This window comes from Bufo gargarizans, chromosome 9 (genome assembly GCF_014858855.1).
Source record: "Bufo gargarizans isolate SCDJY-AF-19 chromosome 9, ASM1485885v1, whole genome shotgun sequence".
NCBI classification, from domain to species: domain Eukaryota; kingdom Metazoa; phylum Chordata; class Amphibia; order Anura; family Bufonidae; genus Bufo; species Bufo gargarizans.
This window is the reverse complement of record NC_058088.1, coordinates 152,340,865-152,361,113: the sequence shown is the minus strand read 5'-3', so window position 1 is coordinate 152,361,113 and position 20,249 is coordinate 152,340,865. Positions and strand designations below refer to the sequence as shown.

Below are 20,249 nucleotides of genomic sequence, written 5' to 3'. Positions count from 1 at the left end.
AAGACATTTTTGAGACATTAAGCCCAATATGATTCAAATAGAGATGCATTAGACATGCTAAATCATATAGTTCACCAATTGACCGTTTCCTCCCTGCACCATTACAATTCTTACAATAAATTAGCCTATACTTTGCAAGGTTGGCAGATGAGGGAGATGTCAGTTCAGGGATAGCACTGCTACAGCAAGACGCTTCCTCTGTCAGTCAGGGGAATGTCAGCTCCAGTAAACAGGGGGTCAGAAGAGCAGGACAGACAAACAGGTGATGCTAGTGGGAGACTCAATTATTAGGGGTACAGAACGTTATGTTGTCTTCCTGGTGCTTGACTTAGACATGCCTGACTTAGACATATTGCAGATCGGGTTGGCATATTACTTGAAGGGGCTGGCAAAGATCCAGTGGTTATGAGCCACATTGGAGCCAATGTCAAATTCGCCATAAATTAGCAAATTCGAGAATTCGTGATCTCTAGTCATTGTTTACTTGATTGCGTAAAATTGGCCTTGTAATATATTCGCTATAAATTTGTGATAAATTTGCGATTAAAATATTTGCGAATACGAATATTAGCACTATATTCTAAATATTCACTAATTTTTCGAATTCGAATATTTGCGCTCAACACTATTAGAGGTAGGTGGAGCATTCCTAAAATGATTTTAAGAATTTAGGTTGCAATCTTAGGGCAAGGACCTTAAAGGTAGTATTTTCCAAAATACTACATGCACCACGAGCCACAAAAGAAAGGCAGCCGGTGATTAGGGAGATTAAGTGGCTCAAGAACTGGTGTAGGAAGGAGGGGTTTGGATTCCTGGAGAACTGAGTCGACTTCTCTGTTGGCTACAGGCTCTATCGTAGGGATCAGCTCCACCTCAATGGGGAAGGTGCAGCTGTGCTGGGTGAGAAGGGGGCTAGAAGTTTGGAGGAGTGTTCAAAATAGGGACTGCGGGGGAGAGTAATTACGTTATAGGAGTGAAAGATGGGGGGAGGATCAGAAGAGGGTCTAGAACATATCATAATGAAAGGTATAGGGTAAAAAATAAACAAAAAACCTGTTCATTTTATATATTGCATACTAATGCAAGAAGCCTGACTAATAAAACTGGTGAACTGGAAGTCAGTGGCGTAGGGATCGCCATAGCAACCATAGCAGTGGCTATGGGGCCCTACGCCACTGGGGGCCCGTCCGGACTGCATTCATTTATTTTTTTTTATTAACACAGACAGGCAGCCAGGCCCGCCCGCCCAGTGTAGTGGGCGGGGCTTGGGCGGTCCGCGGCTCGGGCCTTACTGAGGGGAGTAGTCACTGTCAGGACTGGAGGCGGGGGGCCCGGGGCGCACTGCCTCACAAGCAGATGATGAGGTAGGCGGTGGAAAGGGGGCCGCAACGGGGGCGTACCTGTGGGTTAGCCACTCTGTGAGCTGGTCTGCTGTAGACTAGTCACTAGTATGAAGGACCTGCGATGAGGTCACAGTCATGTGATCCATTACAAGAGGGGCGGAGTTTAGTGTGGAGGCGGAGCCCGGAGAGGATAGTAAAGACTGAGTGGAGGACCTGTGGTGATGTCACTCGAAGGCGGAGCCAGGCACCAGCACCACAGGGCAGGAAAGATTATTTCCTCCTATGCCTCCTCACACAGCCAGGGAAAAGAGCTCGGGAGCCTCAGCCTTGAGTGAGACTTGCAGAAGGAGGGGCCCCAGGAAAATAGCCCGATCATTGCCTCCTCCTTCTGCAGTCCTCTGTGCTCCTGACATGCCCCACGTTTTTCTGTGATCACCAGAGGGTGACCACTCAGTGTGGCTACCATCACTGCAGAGTTGCTTCCTGTCCTGCTTGCTGCTGGCCTGTCTTCAAACTAGTAAGCTAGTAAGGTCCTTTTTTCTTTTTTTTTCTCCTTCTTTTGTCCAGTTGTTTAATTTTAACCCCTTGAGGCTCATCCATGTGACAGTGACTGAGCTTTTTCCATTAGCCAAATAGTGAGTCTCAGCCAGCACCACTCCACTCCCATGATGTCCCATTTACTTATAATTAGGACACGTTGTAAGATTTAGCATGGAGAAGTAGTACCTGTCATGCTAAATCTTTAGAGCGTGTCCTTAGTAGTTACTGTCACTCAGCGCTGCTGTCACCACCAGGTATCGCTGATGACCCACCTTTAGGGTCCAGTCACACGACCGTAATACTGGGTCCGCCTCCGTGCCACAATTTTGCGTAATGTTTGCGGACCCATTCATTTCAATCGGGCTGCAAAGGATGCAGACCGCAACAGTTGTCAGTGTTCCCTGTACAGAGAGAAGGGGGCCCGTATAGAAAGGATCAATATGAGGCTTCGTTCACATCACCGTTCAGCCATTCCGTTCTCCTGCTCAGTTTAGGAGCAGGAGAATGGAAAGGACAGATTCGGAACATAACGGAGCCTACGGACCCCATAGACTATAATAAAGTCTGTTAGGTTTCTGCTCAGAACATGATTTTGGAGCAGAAACAAAAGTAGTGCATGCAAGACTTTTGTCTCCGCTTCAAAAATCTTCTTCTGAGCGAACACCTAATGGACCCCATTATAGTCTATGGGGTCCTTAGGATCGGTTAGGCTCAGTTATGTGCCGAATCCGTCCTTTCCATTCTCCTGGTCCTAAATGGAGCAGGAGAGCGGAAAGGCTGAACGGTGATGTGAAAGAAGCCTGAGCTGTCACTGGGTTTTCACCGCTGTCTCAGGCGGCTGCCTGCATGGCCCAGCTGATGATAAGCCGGGCCTATAATAAGCCGGGCCATGCAGGCAGTGTTGTGCTCCACTCACTATGCGGTGCTGAGACAATGTGTGGAGCGGACTGCGGCGGTGAGCCTGCCCCATACACAGCAGGTGCTGTGACCATCTCACCATCGTATAAGTGTCTGTCCATATGTATGTGTCTGTCCCTGTGTGTGTGTGTGTGTCTGTCACCTGTGTGTGTGTGTGTGTGTCTGTCACCTGTGTGTCTGTCCCTGTGTGTCTCTCCCTGTGTGTGTCACCATCACTACGCCCACAGTGTTCCTATGTCTTGACGCAGCTGCATCAGACGTTCTGTGCGGGGCAAGAAGAAGATGGAAGAGGAGGCAGCGCCGCCAGCATGGAGTCCCATGGGAGAGGCACAGGGAGGCACATTAAGGACGTAGGTAACACTACCACACGATCTACACTAGTGTTATCTGTGGTTTTACATAGGACTGCAGGTAACACTACCACACGATCTACACTAGTGTTATCTGTGGTTTTACATAGGACTGCAGGTAACACTACCACATTATCAGCTCTAGCGTTATCTGTGGTTTTTACATAGGACTGCAGGTAACACTACCACATTATCAGCTCTAGTGTTATCTGTAGTTTTACATAGGACTGCAGGTAACACTACTACATTTTCTGTACTTAGATAGCCAGTACTGTGTTATCTGTGTTGTTACATAGGGCTGCAGGTGATATCTACTACATTATCTATACTCAGAGAGTTATCACTATGTAAGGGGGCCCACTGAGACTTTATTGCCCAAGGGCCCACAAGGACGGATACGGCATTTTTCCCCATAGGAATGTATTAGTGTCGGATCTGTCCTTCCGGCCTGCGCAGACCGGTAAAAATGTGAAAATAACGGATCCGTTCTTGCAATGCATTTGTGAGATGGATCCGCATCTGGATCCGTCTCACAAATGCTTTCAGTCACATTAAAATCAGCGGATCCGGCGGGCAGTTCCGATGACGGAACTGCCCACCGGATCACACTGCCGCAAGTGTGAAAGTAGCCTAGGTGGCTGTTTCTTCGCCAAAATGCCATTAACCATTACCACACCACACTATTAAATAATGCAGCTGCGCCTGCCAGGCTTGAGCAGGTATATGTGTGAATAGGGAAGATGCTGAGATCCGGTTGTAGGTACAGCCAGATCTCAGTATCTTCCCTAATCCATATGAGCTGCATTATTTAAAGGGGGGGGGGGGGTGGCCCATAAATTTTTTTTGCTATGGGGCCCAGTCATTTCTAGCTACGCCCCTGCTGGAAGTGGTAATGTCTGAGCAGGACTATGACATAGTGGGAATAACTGAGACATGGCTGAATGATAGCTATGCCTGGGCAGTTAACATACAGGATTACAGTCTGTTTAGAAAGGATCGTCAAAACCGGAGAGGGGGAGGGGTCTGCCTGTAGGTAAAGTCCTGACTAAAGATGAGTAGATAAGTGAGGGAAATTAACATATGGAGTCACTGGGGGTAGAAACACAAGAAGGCAAAAACTATAATAAAATAGATAGGAGTTTGTTATAAGCCACCTAATATAACTGAGTCCACAGAAAATCTACTACTAAGGGAAATAGATGAGGAGGCAAATCATAATGAGGTTATTATTATGGGGGACTTCAACTACCCAGATATAGACTGGGAAACGGAAAGCTGTAGATCTCATGAAAGAAACAGGTTCTTGGCAATAGCCAAAGACTATTACTTTTCCAAACTGGTTAAGAACTTGACTACAGGGACGGCCATACTAGACGTAGTACTAATTAATTGACCTGAGAGAACAACAAATGTGCAGGTTGGTGGACACCTGGGAAATAGTGACTATAAAATAATAACCTTCCAATTGTCATTCAAAAGAGTGTTTCTTCAGGGAGGCACAAAAACTGAACTTCAAAAAAGCTAAATTTGACCAACTAAGAGAGGTCATTGGCCTCACTAACTTGGACAATGGCTTCAAAAATAAAAATGCTGCCAAAAATTTTATATTTTTAAAACCAACCTAAACTCTAATTGTGAGAGGTATATACCTTATGGGAATAAAAGGATGAGGAACAAAAAAAAAAATGTGTATAAATAGAAATGTAAAGGATGCAATAAATGAAAAAAAAAAACTAAAAACTATTCAATCACTAAAACAGGACAGTAGGAAGGAAGCATTGAAAAATTATAAGGAAAAAATTGAATATTTAAAAGACACATAAAAGCAGCCAAAGGACTAATCCTAAAATGTTCTTCAATTATATAAATGGTAAAAAGTTAAAATCTAAAAGTGTTGACCCTTTACAGAGTGATGAGGGGGAGCTGCAGAGAGTGAGTAGAAAAGCTATTAAATATTGTTTCCATTGCATTAACTGAGAAAATTCCACGTTAAAATTCAGCAGTTAAAATAAACAAATCGCCGGACCATATGGCATACATCTCCGTATCCTAATATAATTAAGTAATGTCAAAGACAGACCAGGAGCGACGCAGGAAGTGGGGTAAGTATATTCCCTGTGAGTTTATAGTATTGAATAACCCTTTTAAGGGCTCTATATTGACAGGGACCGTTCCACAATTTTAGCGTTCTGTAAATGTGGTGCCAATATTCAAAAAGGGGGCAAAAACAGAGACCGGAAACTACAGACCGGTAAGTTTAACATTTGTTGTGGGTAAACTGTTTGAATGTTTTCTAACAGATGTTATATTGGAGTACCTCAATGAAAATAAAGGAATAATGCAGTATCTGCATGGCTTCATGAGGAGGTAAGTTCTAGACTTGACTGGGGTGAGTCAATGGATGTCGTATATCCTGACTTCTCCAAAGTATTTGATACTGTGCAATATAAAAGGTTAGTATATAAAATGAGAATGTTTGGACTGGGAGAAAATTTCTGAATGTGGGTAAGTAACTGTCTCAGTGATAGAAAACAGAGGGCGATTATTAATGGTACATACTCCGATTGGGTAACCATCATTACTGGGGTACCACAGGGGGTCAGTATTGGGCCCTAGTCTCTTCAATATTTTTATTAATGATCTTGTAGAAGGCTTGTACAGTAAAATATAAATTTTTGACACTAAACTGATGACGCTAAACTGTGTAAAGTAATTAACACAGAAGAGGACAGTATACTGCTACAAATGGATCTGGATAGATTGGAGACTTAGGTACAAAAGTGTCAGATGAGGTTTAACACTGATAAATGTAAGGTTATGCACATGGGAAGGAATAATGCAAGTCACCCGTACATACTAAATGGTTAAACACTGGTTAATACTGACATGGAAAAGGAATTAGGAATTTTAAGGAACAGAAAACTAGGCTCAAGAAACCAGTGTCAAATAGCTGCTGCCAAGGCCAATAAGATAATGGGTTGTATCAAAAGAGGCATAGATGGCCGTGATGAGAACATAGTCAAGCCACTTTACAAATCACTAGAGAGGATTCAGACACTGGTTCTGGTTTTTATCCTCACAGATGCTGTTGTCATCTGGATCATCTTGCAGGATAACAGGCTGAACTGGATGGACAGAAGTACTATTTCAGCATTACAAAGTAATAACTGGAATGGGTGGACTATAGTATCCACAGTACCCAGAAAGATTAGGGTTATTCACGTTAGAAAAAAGACGACTAAGGGGTGATCTAATAACTATGTATAAATATATTAGGGTTAGTACTGAGATCTCTCCCATCATCTATTTATCCCCAGGACTGTGACTGTGACGAGGGGACATCCTCTGCGTCTGGAGAAAAGAAGGGTTCTACACAAACATAGAAGAGGATTCTTTACGGTAAGAGCAGTGAGACTATTGAACTCTCTGCCTGAGGAGGTGTGATGGTGAGTTCACTAAACAAGAGTTCAAGAGTAGGGATGAGCGAACTCGAACTGTATAGTTCGGGTTCGTACCGAATTTTGGGGTGTCCGTGACACGGACCCGAACCCGGCCATTTTCGTAAAAGTCCGGGTTCGGGTTCGGTGTTCGACGCTTTCTTGGCGCTTTTGTGACGCTTTCTTGGCGCTTTTTGAAAGGCTGCAAAGCTTTGATAAGCTTTTTGAAAGGCAGCCAATCAACAAGCGTCATACTACTTGCCCCAAGAGGCCGTCACAGCCATGCCTACTATTGGCATGGCTGTGATTGGCCAGAGCACCATGTGACCCAGCCTCTATTTAAGCTGGAGTCACATAGCGCCGCCCGTCACTCTGCTCTGATCAGCATAGGGATAGGTTGCGGCTGCGACAGTAGGGCGAGATTAGGCAGATTAACTCCTCCAAAGGACTTGATTAATTGATTGATCTGCAGCTGTGGATCATTGAGCTGCTGATACTCAATTGCTCACTGTTTTTAGGCTGCCCAGACCGTTTGTCAGTCACTTTTTTCTGGGGTGATCAGCAGCCATTTTGTGTCTTGTGGTGCGCCAGCACAAGCTGCGACCAAGTGCATTTAACCCTCAATGGTGTGGTTGTTTTTTGGCTAAAGCCTACATCAGGGTGAAGCTGTCACACCAAGTGCATTTAACCAGCGATAGTCTGTTCATTTTTTGGCCATATACTACATCAGGGGCAAGCTGCGCCTGTCACCAAGTGCATTTAACCCTCAATGGTGTGGTTGTTTTTTGGCTAAAGCCTACACCAAGTGCATTTAACCAGCAATAGTCTGTTTATTTTTTGGCCATATACTACATCAGGGGCAAGCTGCGCCTGTCACCAAGTGCATTTAACCCTCAATGGTGTGGTTGTTTTTTGGCTAAAGCCTACATCAGGGTGAAGCTGTCACACCAAGTGCATTTAACCAGCAATAGTCTGTTCATTTTTTGGCCATATACTACATCAGGGGCAAGCTGCGCCCGTCACCAATGTGCATTTAACCCTCAGTAGTGTGGTTGGTCAAGCTGTCACACCAAGTGCATTTAACCAGCAATAGTCTGTTCATTTTTTGGCCATATACTACATCAGGGGCAAGCTGCGCCCGTCACCAAGTGCATTTAACCCTCAGTAGTGTGGTTGGTCAAGCTGTCACACCAAGTGCATTTAACCAGCAATAGTCTGTTCATTTTTTGGCCATATACTACATCAGGGGCAAGCTGCGCCTGTCACCAAGTGCATTTAACCCTCAGTAGTGTGGTTGGTCAAGCTGTCACACCAAGTGCATTTAACCAGCAATAGTGTGGTTATTTTTTGGCCATATCCCAGTCTAATTCTGTCAGTAAATCCATACCGGTCACCCAGCGCCTAAATACTAGGCCTCAAATTTACTTCCCGCTAAATCTGTCGTTACCGCTGTACTGTTCTGGCTGGGCAAGTTATTTAGTGTCCGTCAAAGCACATTTTTTGTTCTGGGTTGAAATACAATTCCCAATTTAGCAATTTCCTAATTTAGTGGTTTCTGCTATATCAGAGCTATTTGAAATCTATCCCTAAAAGGGTATATAATATTCAAGGTGCACATAGGGTCATTCAGAATAACTTCACACACACGCTACTGTGCATTTCCAAGTCTAATTCTGTCAGTAAATCCATACCGGTCACCCAGCGCCTAAATACTAGGCCTCAAATTTACCATGCGAGACCTGTGTGCCCTGTTGCGCTGTTTCGAGTACTCCACCAACATGGCCAGTGGCGATGACGCCGTTATCAGCGTTAAAATACCACTTCTATGTCTCCTTGAGAAAACACTTAGGGCGATGATAAAAGAGGAGGTGGCCCAGGAGGAGGAGGAGGAGGAGGAAGAGGGGTCATTTGTATCACTTTCAGGCCAGTCTCTTCGAAGTGACTCAGAGGGAGGTTTTTGGCAACAGCAGAGGCCAGGTACAAATGTGGCCAGCCAGGGCCCACTACTGGAGGACGAGGAGGATAAGGAGGAGGTGGAGGAGGATGAGGATGAAGCATGGTCACAGCGGGGTGGCACCCAACGCAGCTCGGGTCCATCACTGGTGCGTGGCTGGGGGGAAAGGCAGGACGATGACGATACGCCTCCCACAGAGGACAGCTTGTCCTTACCCCTGGGCAGCCTGGCACACATGAGCGACTACATGCTGCAGTGCCTGCGCAACGACAGCAGAGTTGCCCACATTTTAACGTGTGCGGACTACTGGGTTGCCACCCTGCTGTATCCACGCTACAAAGACATTGTGCCCACCTTACTTCCTGCACTGGAGCGTGATAGGAAGATGCGCGAGTACAAGCACGCGTTGGTAGACGCGCTACTGAGAGAATTCCCAAATGTCATAGGGGAACAAGTGGAAGCCCAAGGCCAAGGCAGAGGAGGAGCAAGAGGTCGCCAAGGCAGCTGTGTCACGGCCAGCTCCTCTGAGGGCAGGGTTAGCATGGCAGAGATGTGGAAAATTTTTGTCAACACGCCACAGCTAACTGCACCACCACCTGATACGCAACGTGTTAGCAGGAGGCAACATTTCACTAACATGGTGGAACAGTACGTGTGCACACCCCTCCACGTACTGACTGATGGTTCGGCCCCATTCAACTACTGGGTCTCTAAATTGTCCACGTGGCCAGAGCTAGCCTTTTATGCCTTGGAGGTGCTGGCCTGCCCGGCGGCCAGCGTTTTGTCTGAACGTGTATTCAGCACGGCAGGGGGTGTCATTACAGACAAACGCAGCCGCCTGTCTACAGCCAATGTGGACAAGCTGACGTTCATAAAAATGAACCAGGCATGGATCCCACAGGACCTGTCCGTCCCTTGTCCAGATTAGACATTAACTACCTCCCCTTAACCATATATTATTGTACTCCAGGGCACTTCCTCATTCAATCCTATTTTTATTTTCATTTTACCATTATATTGCGAGGCTACCCAAATTTGAATGAACCTCTCCTCTGTCTGGGTGCCGGGGCCTAAATATATGCCAATGGACTGTTCCAATGTTGGGTGACGTGAAGCCTGATTCTCTGCTATGATATGAAGACTGATTCTCTGCTGACATGAAGCCAGATTGTCTGTTACGGGACCTCTCTCCTCTGCCTGGGTGCTTGGCCTAAATTTATGACAATGGACTGTTGCAGTGGTGGCTGACGTGAAGCCTGATTCTCTGCTATGACATGCAGACTGATTCTCTGCTGACATGAAGCCAGATTGTCTGTTACGGGACCTCTCTCCTCTGCCTGGGTGCTGGGCCTAAATTTATGAAAATGGACTCTTACAGTGGTGGGTGACGTGAAGCCTGATTCTCTGCTATGACATGCAGACTGATTCTCTGCTGACATGAAGCCAGATTCTCTGTTAAGGGACCTCTCTCCTCTGCCTGGGTGCTGGGCCTAAATATATGCCAATGGACTGTTGCACTGGTGGCTGACGTGAAGCCTGATTGTCTGTTACGGGACCTCTCTCCTCTGCCTGGGTGCTGGGCCTAAATATCTGACAATGGACTGTTGCATTGGTGGCTGACGTGAAGCCTGATTCTCTGCTATGACATGCAGACTGATTCTCTGCTGACATGAAGCCAGATTGTCTGTTACGGGACCTCTCTCCTCTGCCTGGGTGCTTGGCCTAAATTTATGAAAATGGACTGTTACAGTGGTGGGTGACGTGAAGCCTGATTCTCTGCTATGACATGAAGACTGATTCTCTGCTGACATGAAGCCAGATTGTCTGTTACGGGACCTCGCTCCTCTGCCTGGGTGCTGGGCCTAAATTTATGACAATGGACTGTTGCAGTGGTGGCTGACGTGAAGCCTGATTCTCTGCTATGACATGAAGACTGATTCTCTGCTGACATGAAGCCAGATTGTCTGTTACGGGACCTCTCTCCTCTATCTGGGTGCTGGGCCTAAATTTATGAAAATGGACTCTTACAATGGTGGGTGACGTGAAGCCTGATTCTCTGCTATGACATGCAGACTGATTCTCTGCTGACATGAAGCCAGATTCTCTGTTAAGGGACCTCTCTCCTCTGCCTGGGTGCTGGGCCTAAATATATGCCAATGGACTGTTGCACTGGTGGCTGACGTGAAGCCTGATTGTCTGTTACGGGACCTCTCTCCTCTGCCTGGGTGCTGGGCCTAAATATCTGACAATGGACTGTTGCATTGGTGGCTGACGTGAAGCCTGATTCTCTGCTATGATATGAAGACTGATTCTCTGCTGACATGAAGCCAGATTGTCTGTTACGGGACCTCTCTCCTCTGCCTGGGTGCTTGGCCTAAATTTATGACAATGGACTGTTGCATTGGTGGCTGACGTGAAGCCTGATTCTCTGCTATGACATGCAGACTGATTCTCTGCTGACATGAAGCCAGATTGTCTGTTACGGGACCTCTCTCCTCTGCCTGGGTGCTGGGCCTAAATTTATGAAAATGGACTGTTGCAGTGGTGGCTGACGTGAAGCCTGATTCTCTGCTATGACATGCAGACTGATTCTCTGCTGACATGAAGCCAGATTCTCTGTTACGGGACCTCTCTCCTCTGCCTGGGTGCTTGGCCTAAATTTATGAAAATGGACTGTTACAGTGGTGGCTGACGTGAAGCCTGATTCTCTGCTATGACATGCAGACTGATTCTCTGCTGACATGAAGCCAGATTGTCTGTTACGGGACCTCTCTCCTCTGCCTGGGTGCTTGGCCTAAATTTATGAAAATGGACTGTTACAGTGGTGGGTGACGTGAAGCCTGATTCTCTGCTATGACATGAAGACTGATTCTCTGCTGACATGAAGCCAGATTGTCTGTTACGGGACCTCTCTCCTCTGCCTGGGTGCTGGGCCTAAATTTATGACAATGGACTGTTGCAGTGGTGGCTGACGTGAAGCCTGATTCTCTGCTATGACATGCAGACTGATTCTCTGCTGACATGAAGACAGATTCTCTGTTACGGGACCTCTCTCCTCTGCCTGGGTGCCGGGGCCTAAATATCTGAGAATGGACTGTTCCAGTGGTGGGTGACGTGAAGCCAGATTCTCTGCTATGGGACCTCTCTCCAACTGATTTTGGTTAATTTTTATTTATTTAATTTTTATTTTAATTCATTTCCCTATCCACATTTGTTTGCAGGGGATTTACCTACATGTTGCTGCCTTTTGCAGTCCTCTAGCCCTTTCCTGGGCTGTTTTACAGCCTTTTTAGTACCGAAAAGTTCGGGTCCCCATTGACTTCAATGGGGTTCGGGTTCGGGACGAAGTTCGGATCGGGTTCGGATCCCGAACCCGAACATTTCCGGGAACTTCGGCCGAACTTCTCGAACCCGAACATCCAGGTGTTCGCTCAACTCTATTCAAGAGGGGCCTGGATATATTTCTGGAGTGTAATAATATTACAGGTTATAGTTACTAGAGAGGGACAGTAGAGTTATTCTGATTGCCTGATTGGAGTCGGGAAGTAACTTTTTTCCCCCTAAAATGAGTAAAATTTGCTTCTACCTCACAGTTTTAGTTGCAGGATAACAGGGAGAACTGGATGGACAAATCTATTTTTTCAGCATAAAAAACTCTGTTACTGTACAAGCATCAGTTTGCTCATTTGATGACACTTCAAAGTGTCCTGGATAACACCATTGGTGTTCTTTAGGATGTGAAAGGTTCAAATGTCTTGCAGTTCTACTTCAAGCAAACTTCTTAACTGCTATCAAAGGTGTCTGCAGTTTTATATTCATTTACTAAGTCTGTTTAAACATAGCAAAATACTCTTTGCTTTAGTGTCCTTCTGTAAGTCTCACATGGAAAAAAGAAAGAAGATAATGGTGAAGCACGGTCACTGTATTATCAAAAAGACCATCTCTGAACAGCTGAATACTCCTGGCGCTAGTGTTGCCAATGTTATTAATAGGTCAATAATGTAAATCCTATATACAGTATATGATGTTGTTATTAAACTGTTCCCGCCTTTTGACTATAAATGTCGGCGGTCGGGACTTTAAATATGGCGTCTGCTCACTAGTAGAGTGGGCATCATAGCCACCGGGTGCCTGCTGTTCTAAACAGCAGACACCCTGGACTAATGTATGCAATCGACGATAACATTGATCGCATACTTTTAACCCCTAAGATGCCATTTTTGAATGTGACCACAGATTTTAATCTCATGTGTGAGATTAAAAACCAGGAGCACGTGCTCCTGGCCGTGCACCGGCTCACTCTGCCAAGGATCTGGGGAGCTGTATGTAGTGTGTGGCAGCCTCGGTTCCACCTGAATGATACGAGACTGCAGTACATTAGTTCCTATGGAGAGTGTGTGGCAGGGCTCCATAGGAACTTAGTATAATTTTCACAGACTCCAATGCTGATATCCATTTTTGGGGAATAGATTCATGACAATGTTTCAGTGTGCAGCCTTTCCTGTATCAGTGTGCATACAATGATAACTGTCAATCATTGATAGTACTCCTAAGCTTAGAAAGACCAGGAATAATTGATGAATAGGGTTGAGAGAACCCAAACCCGGACTTTTCCACTGAAGTTCGGGTTTGGTTTTAACAGAATGGTTATAACAGAAAATAATAGCATTCTTAAGACAGAATGCTAAATAAAATGGACATTGAGGGGTTAAAAATAATTAAAAACCTCACCTCATCCCTTGATCGCGCAGCCTTGATCGCACACGTCTTCTTTCTTCAGGACCTGCAAAAGAACCTGCGGTTAAGTCACCGCAGTTCCTTTTGCAGGTCCTGAAGAAAGAAGACGTGCGCGATCAAGGCTCTCCCGGAAAAAAAAACCTGCATATCAATCTGTTCAGCATCTTCTGCTCTATAAAATGCTGCCTGCAGAAAAGAAACCCTGATCCTTGTGACAGATTGATGCAAATATTAAATAATGAAGTAAGAACCAGAGACAGCTTCATAATCCTCAGAATAGGTCATCAATATCAGATCGGCGGGTGTCCAGCATCCGGAACCCCCACCAATCAGGTGTTTGAAGAGAAGGCAGTGTTCGTACAAGTGCCTTCTCTGCTCTGTTTTCTTGCTCTCCACTAGTGATGGACGAACATTGTTTGTGTTCGCAGCTGGCCTCATTCACTTTAATGGCAGGCGAACCTGAAAAACCTTCAGGTCATATTTGCAGCCAGCAAACACTTACTAGAAGTACACAAATAGTCCCAAACTTGGACAGTGATACACCAGAGGAGGATCAATGGCAAAAATTCCCACAAAAAAAATATGTATTTTAATCAGGGGCCATTTTTATGCATCTTAAAGGGAAACTCCAAAAAATGTGCCCTGCTGGAGCCAAATTTTTTTTTATTTCCTATCAGTTTGATGTATAAATATGCAGCACTCCACGTTTTTGTATCCTGCAGAGTCAATTAAAATAATGCATACGTTAATGTACATTTTTTTTTCTACCATGGAACTGTATAGTGGATGGACGCCACTGTAGGGCATCAGTCTGAGGCATCTGTTAACGCATACATTTTTGGTATGCATTAAATGGATGGCAAAAATAGGATGTGAACCCAGCCCTAGTGTCAGAATAAGCACCAGTACACAGCGGAGCAGGGTGGCGGAGAGGGGAGGTCGCCATGTACTGACAGCGCTACCTGGTCCTGGTGGTCAGGGATGAGGACTGTGTTTCCTAAGGATCATTTTCTACTGGGAAATACAGGGCACAATATAATACACTAGAATCTATATAATGTAAAGATATTATGCCTATCCCCGAATAATAATGCAATTAAAGTGGCAGTACAGTGACCGGATAACACCGCCATACCGTGACCGGATAAAAGGGTATAAGAGAGCAGAGTACAGGGAATAACTAGGGGCACTGCACAGGGTGTGGTAAGAGGGCACAATGCAGGGTATAAGGGGGCACAGTACGGGGTGGGGGGCACAGTCACATGACCCTGTGACATTAGAAGGTCTTTATAGTGAATGTGGTTCATACACCACCATAATGAGAGGCAGAGGAGTGAGACATGGGTGTGATTATGTGGCTAGAGATAAAAAATGTAACTGTGGGCTAGTACAGGCCCCAAAAATTAGGCAATAGGCATTCACCTGACAGAAAAGAACTGTGTATTCTGTGGCTGGAGGTGCATTAGGGGGTCACAGGATAAATATGTAAATGTCGTCCAGTATAGGCCCAAAAAATTAGGCAATAGGCATTCACCTGACAGCAAAGAACTTTGGATTATATGGCTGGAAGTACATTAGGCAGTCATAGGATAAATCTGTAACTGTCGGCCAGTACAGGCCCCAAAAATTAGCCAATAGGCATTCACCTGACAGCAAAGAACTTTGGATTCTGTGGCTGGAGGTACATTAGGCGGTCACAGGATAAATATGTAACTGTCGGCTAGTACAGGCCCAAAAAATTAGGCATTCATCTGACAAAAAAGTCCTTTTATGCCGCTGTATATACATAAGGCAAAAACCTCTCTTTGTTCTGGGTGGTGGCGGATATGTGTAGGCTGGCATTAGGGAATTCAATTACACATGGTCATCACAGGTGTTGAATTCTTCCGAGATCCATGCCTCATTCATTTTAAAAAATGTGAATGTCTAACTGTCATAAGCTAGGTGAGTGTGCTTATCGGTCATGATCCCCCCTGCTGCGCTGAACATCCTTTCGGACAGGACACTCAACAAGAGGCAAGACAAGAGTTCCATCGCAAATTGTGCCAGCTCTGGCCACATATCAAGCCTGCACACCCAGTAGTCAAGGGGTTTCTCACTTCTCAGAGAGTCCACATCGGCCGTTAACCCGATCTAGTTGGACACCTGTCGGTCTAGACGTTCCCTGAGGCTGGATTTGGAGGAAGGCTGTTGATGGGTTGGCTGCAAGAATGATCTCATATCTAAAGTGACCAACACATTTTCCTCTTCTTGCAGGAGCAGTAGGATTGGTACCCGCACCTGTTTTGCTGTGGGTGGAAATTCCTCTGTCAGTGCCCGCAACAGCAGAATGCAGCATCTCTTGCATCAAGGCCTGAAAATGCTGAATTCTGACAGCCCTCTTTGATGCTGGTAATGTACCCGCCATTTTGTGTTTGTACCAGGGGTCTAAGTACGTTGCCACCCAGTACAGGTCCTTGCCTTTTATGCATTTTATACGGGGGTCCCTCTTAAAACACTTGAGCATGAAGGCCCCCATTTGCACTCAATTGGAAGCAGTGGAACGCCCTGGCTCCTGCTCATACCCAGGAGAATGCCATCCTCTGTCTCCAACCCCCAGCCACAGACAACACCTGGGATCCCAAAAAGTTTAAAACCTGCTCTTATTGCTCCTCCTCCTCCCCCAGCCACCTTCCTTCTCTGACTCCTTTTCTGACTCCTGCTGACTTGTCTCAGATGGAGTAGCCCCCCTGGGAATTCATTCAGCATTGCTACTTCCTCATCTTCCAGCTCCTGGTCCTCGACGGCTTGATCAATGACACGACACAATGCACGCTCCAGAAAGAAGGCGTAAGGTACAATGTCACTGATGGCGCCCTGAATGCGACTTACCAGTTTAGTGATCTCATCAAATGGCCGCAGAAGTCTGCATGCGTCGCGCATGAGTAGCCACTGGCGCTGTGAAAAGAAACCAAGCTCCCCAGAACCTGTCCTGCCTCAGAGTTTGTACAGGTAGTCATTAACAGGAGCAGCCTATAAAGCATATACAAGGTGGAGTTCTAGCGCATCGGGCAGTCACAAATCAGACATCGGAAGGGCAAGTGGTGATGCCGTTGAACGTCAGCAAGGCAAGCCATGGCAGTGTAAGATCTTCTAAAATGGCCAGACATTTTCCTAGCCTGCCGCAAGACGTCCTGGACCCTGGGGTATTTGGCAACAAATCGCTGCACGACTAAGTTCAGGACATGCGCCATTCACGCACGTGCGTCATGTTGCCCTGTTTCTGTGCGCTCAGCAGATTTTACCAACTGTCAAATTGAGCGGGGTTAGCCGCTGATCGGCCTGTTACCGCAGAGCTGAAAGCAGTGCAGGACCGGTGTGACTCTTGGCTCCAAGGCACAACAGCCGCAGCATAGCATGGTAACGTCTCACCTGGCACGTTCATTAGGTTCTGGGAGCTTGGGGGGTGCAGCGGAAGAGGTGGTAGCAGTGGAAAAGGAGAAGTCAGCTGAGGAGGAGATGGAGGATGGAGAAGGAGGAAAAGAAGAGGCAGGCCTGCATGCAATCCGTGGTGGTAACACCAAATCCACATGGGTGCCACTGGTTACATGCTTGATGGCCGTCAGAAGGTTCACCCAGTGGGCAGTAAAATTTATGTACTTTCCCTGACCGTGTTTGCTAGTCCATGTGTCTGTGGTCAGATGTATCTTGGCACCGACACTGTGTGCCAGAGATATATTAACTTGCCGCTGAACGTGGCCATATAGTTCAGGGATGCCCTTCTGGGAGAAAAATTTCCTTCCGGGGACCTTCCATTGCAGTGTGCCAATGGCCACAAATTTTCTAAAGGCCTTCAAGTCCGCCAATTTATATGGCAGTAGTTGGCGGGATAGCAGTTACGACAAGCCAGCGGTCAGCCGTTGGGCAAGAGTAATATCCGGCATTATCATTTTTTGTGCCATATGGGTGGGGCCACTCGAGTCCCTCGTGGTCTTCCATGAGCATTTGAATAACTCAGTATATGGTTTAAAATTTACTATGACCCTTGATCAGGTGCAGGTCAGTGTTTTGGATACTTTGGTGATCAAAGATGAGGATGGATTCATATATACTGATCTTTTTAGGAAGGAAACTGATAAGAATAGTGTACTGAATTTTGATAGTGCTCATCCTTTACCTTCAAAAAAGGCGATTCCGAAAATCACAGATCCAGCGAGTGAGACAGATAGTATCTAATCCAGAGACACAGGTACAGAGAATAGGTGAAATGGTTGAGAGGTTTAGAGTGAGGGGCTATCCTGAGAAAATTCTAAAGGAGGCAGTGAGTACCCCTGTAAGGGATCAGAGAAAAGAGAAAAATCCTAGGATAGTCTTCTCACATAAATTTCACCCTTTCAATAAGCGGTTTGATTACATTATTCGTAAACACTGGCCGTTGTTAAAGAAATCCTATCCACAAATTGTGGAATTTAATAACCCTCCATTGATCTGCAACAAACGCAACAAGACCTTTCGTGATCAGCTAGTTCACGCAGACATTGGCCCCCTGAGAGATGTTTTGTGACAGATCTTTTAAAAAAATCTGAAGATGGGGACATACCCCTGTATATATTGTGCGCAATGTTCACATATTATCAAAGGGGAACTTTCTACCATCCATATGCAGGTAGGGCTTTCCATGTCCAAGGGTACTTTACATGCGACTCCACTAATGTTATTTATCTAATAAAATGCCCTTGTGGTTTAATTTACATTGGGGAAACTATGCAAACTGTGAGAGATCGCATTTGCAAACATAAATCGACGATACGAACTGGCAATTTGTTGCTTCCGATACCAGCACATTTTCATGATTCTCGGCATTCAATTTCACAGCTGCGATTTCAGGTGATAGAACAGGTTAAAAGACCTAGGAGAGCGGGTGATATTAAAAAAGAGTTGCTCCGCAGGGAAGCTTACTGGATTCACACCCTGGGCACATTACAGCCCAGGGGGTTGAACAGAGATTATGAGATTACCCAGTTATAATAGCATTACCCGTCAATGCATGTAACTAAATGAATATTTCTTTTTGCAGACTGGAAACTCAGATGACTGATCTCCTGAGTGGTATCGTCAATCGGTTTACTTTTACTCTATTTGATTTAATCGTGTTAATTATTGTTTGTATATATGTTGCTATTTGATTGACATGTGTCTAAGCGCCGCCAATGGCGTCTGACATCATTCCATGTGTCTGATTAGTTTTGCTATAAAGGTGTGTAAGAATGTATTATACATTGAGCTGATGAAGGCTATATGAGCCGCAACGTGTCCTTATATTATAAACTTTGAATTGATGGAATAAAAACAAGCATATTGAAAAAAGGAGAGAACGTCTGCTGAGATTCATTATTATATATTGTCTGGAAGCATTTCCTTCTCGTGCGGACTGAGAATAAGTCGAGTGCCGACTGCTTTTCACTTTGATTTGCTGAAGTGAGACAGCCCCTTACATCTGGACATCTGGATAGTTTAATAATGCCTATTACTAGCTACATGCAATTGATGTTCCTAGCACATATGCAGCTAGTAATGATAGTGGCCAACTGCTTTAATATCAACATGTCAGATAAGTAGTAGCTATCAGAGAGTTGTAGAAAACAAACATATTAAGATCAAACTTAAGCAAAAATGAACGTTGAACAACTTTCCAAATATTGTAGCTGTTAAGGCTAATAGGACATACACAGAAATTAACATATTACTCAAAAACTGGTATTGTACCTGAACCGTGGATGTAAGCCAAAAGCTAAAATCCATCTTACAATACTCCAGTTAGGATTATTAATTTCTCTGAAACTGGACGCCATCCAGGAAAAACTTTACACCTCCTGCAAGTGGATTTAGGAGGTCCAGAAAATGCATCTCAAGTGGACTGTATATTGCAACCTGGAATTTTAACTGCCAAGCATTACATATTGGGAACCAAGAATATAAATTACAAATTGAGCTTGCTGATTATAGTCTCTAAGAGTCCAACTGAAACTCACATAGGGGAAACCTTATAATCAAGTTTCTTGAAGATTATTGTGTGTTCAGTCTTATTAGTTGCTAAGCTACAGTACAGTATATGCCTAGCAAAAAACAAGCAAACTGTGATTAAAATTGAAATAGCTACAGATCAGTAACTGTAGGTGGATGATAGAAGGAGTTAAGACTTAACTAATGGTACAAATAATTATTACCTGAAATGACTGATTTATAATGTATTATTCATATTGCAAACCAGCAACTGCTCCACTGTCTGAATGACAGACTGCTAAAAGGGACTTATTGTAGGCATAATGGCAAATAAAAAGGATAAGGGGAACCTGTCAGGAAAATCATCCTGTTCAAACGATGGGAAGCATGAATCCTGACAAGCTCCCTGGTTATGAGCATAGCTATGTGTTACAGACAGAAAAGAGGAGATTAGTGATCTAAGGCTAGTTTCACACTAGTGTTAAAGAGATCCGGCAGGATTTTCCAGCAGGGAACTGCTTTCCTGAGCTCTCTGGTTGCGGCATTGCCGGATGTTACCTGATGCCCAATGAGTCTGAGGTCACAGAAATTAATTGCACTGTGACTCCTTTCACTTCAATGGTTGCACTCCTGCACAATGATCTTTGGTTCTCATGGTCAAGATTGCAGTGTAGCCTCAGCTTAATGGTATGGGAGCTTCTTTGGCGCTTGTAAGGTGGGAACTAGAGTACTATTTTTAATGGACTTTCCAGCATGATTATCAGATCTCAACTCTACTGAGCTTGTGAAAGGTAAACTTCTTTATTGGGATAAGAAAATACTGTATATCCCTACAAGCCAGCAACAGAAATTGTGAGTGAAATAATGTAGCACATGTAACATTTCTAAAAGCTTATGCTTAGTAATAGAATCCTATGTAATCACTACTTACTTCTCTTTTAGTTTACGTCTAGTTGGTTCTCCCTTGCAGCAAATTACTGTGAGACAA

At 45.0% G+C, this 20,249-nt stretch overlaps 1 protein-coding gene across 1 annotated transcript in view; it reads right to left on the bottom strand.

Annotated features, from left to right (window-relative positions):
• Positions 1-20,249, bottom strand: part of BRINP1 (BMP/retinoic acid inducible neural specific 1) — a 271,211-nt gene that overhangs the window by 71,164 nt on the left and 179,798 nt on the right. The gene's annotated exons all lie outside the window — the stretch shown is intronic.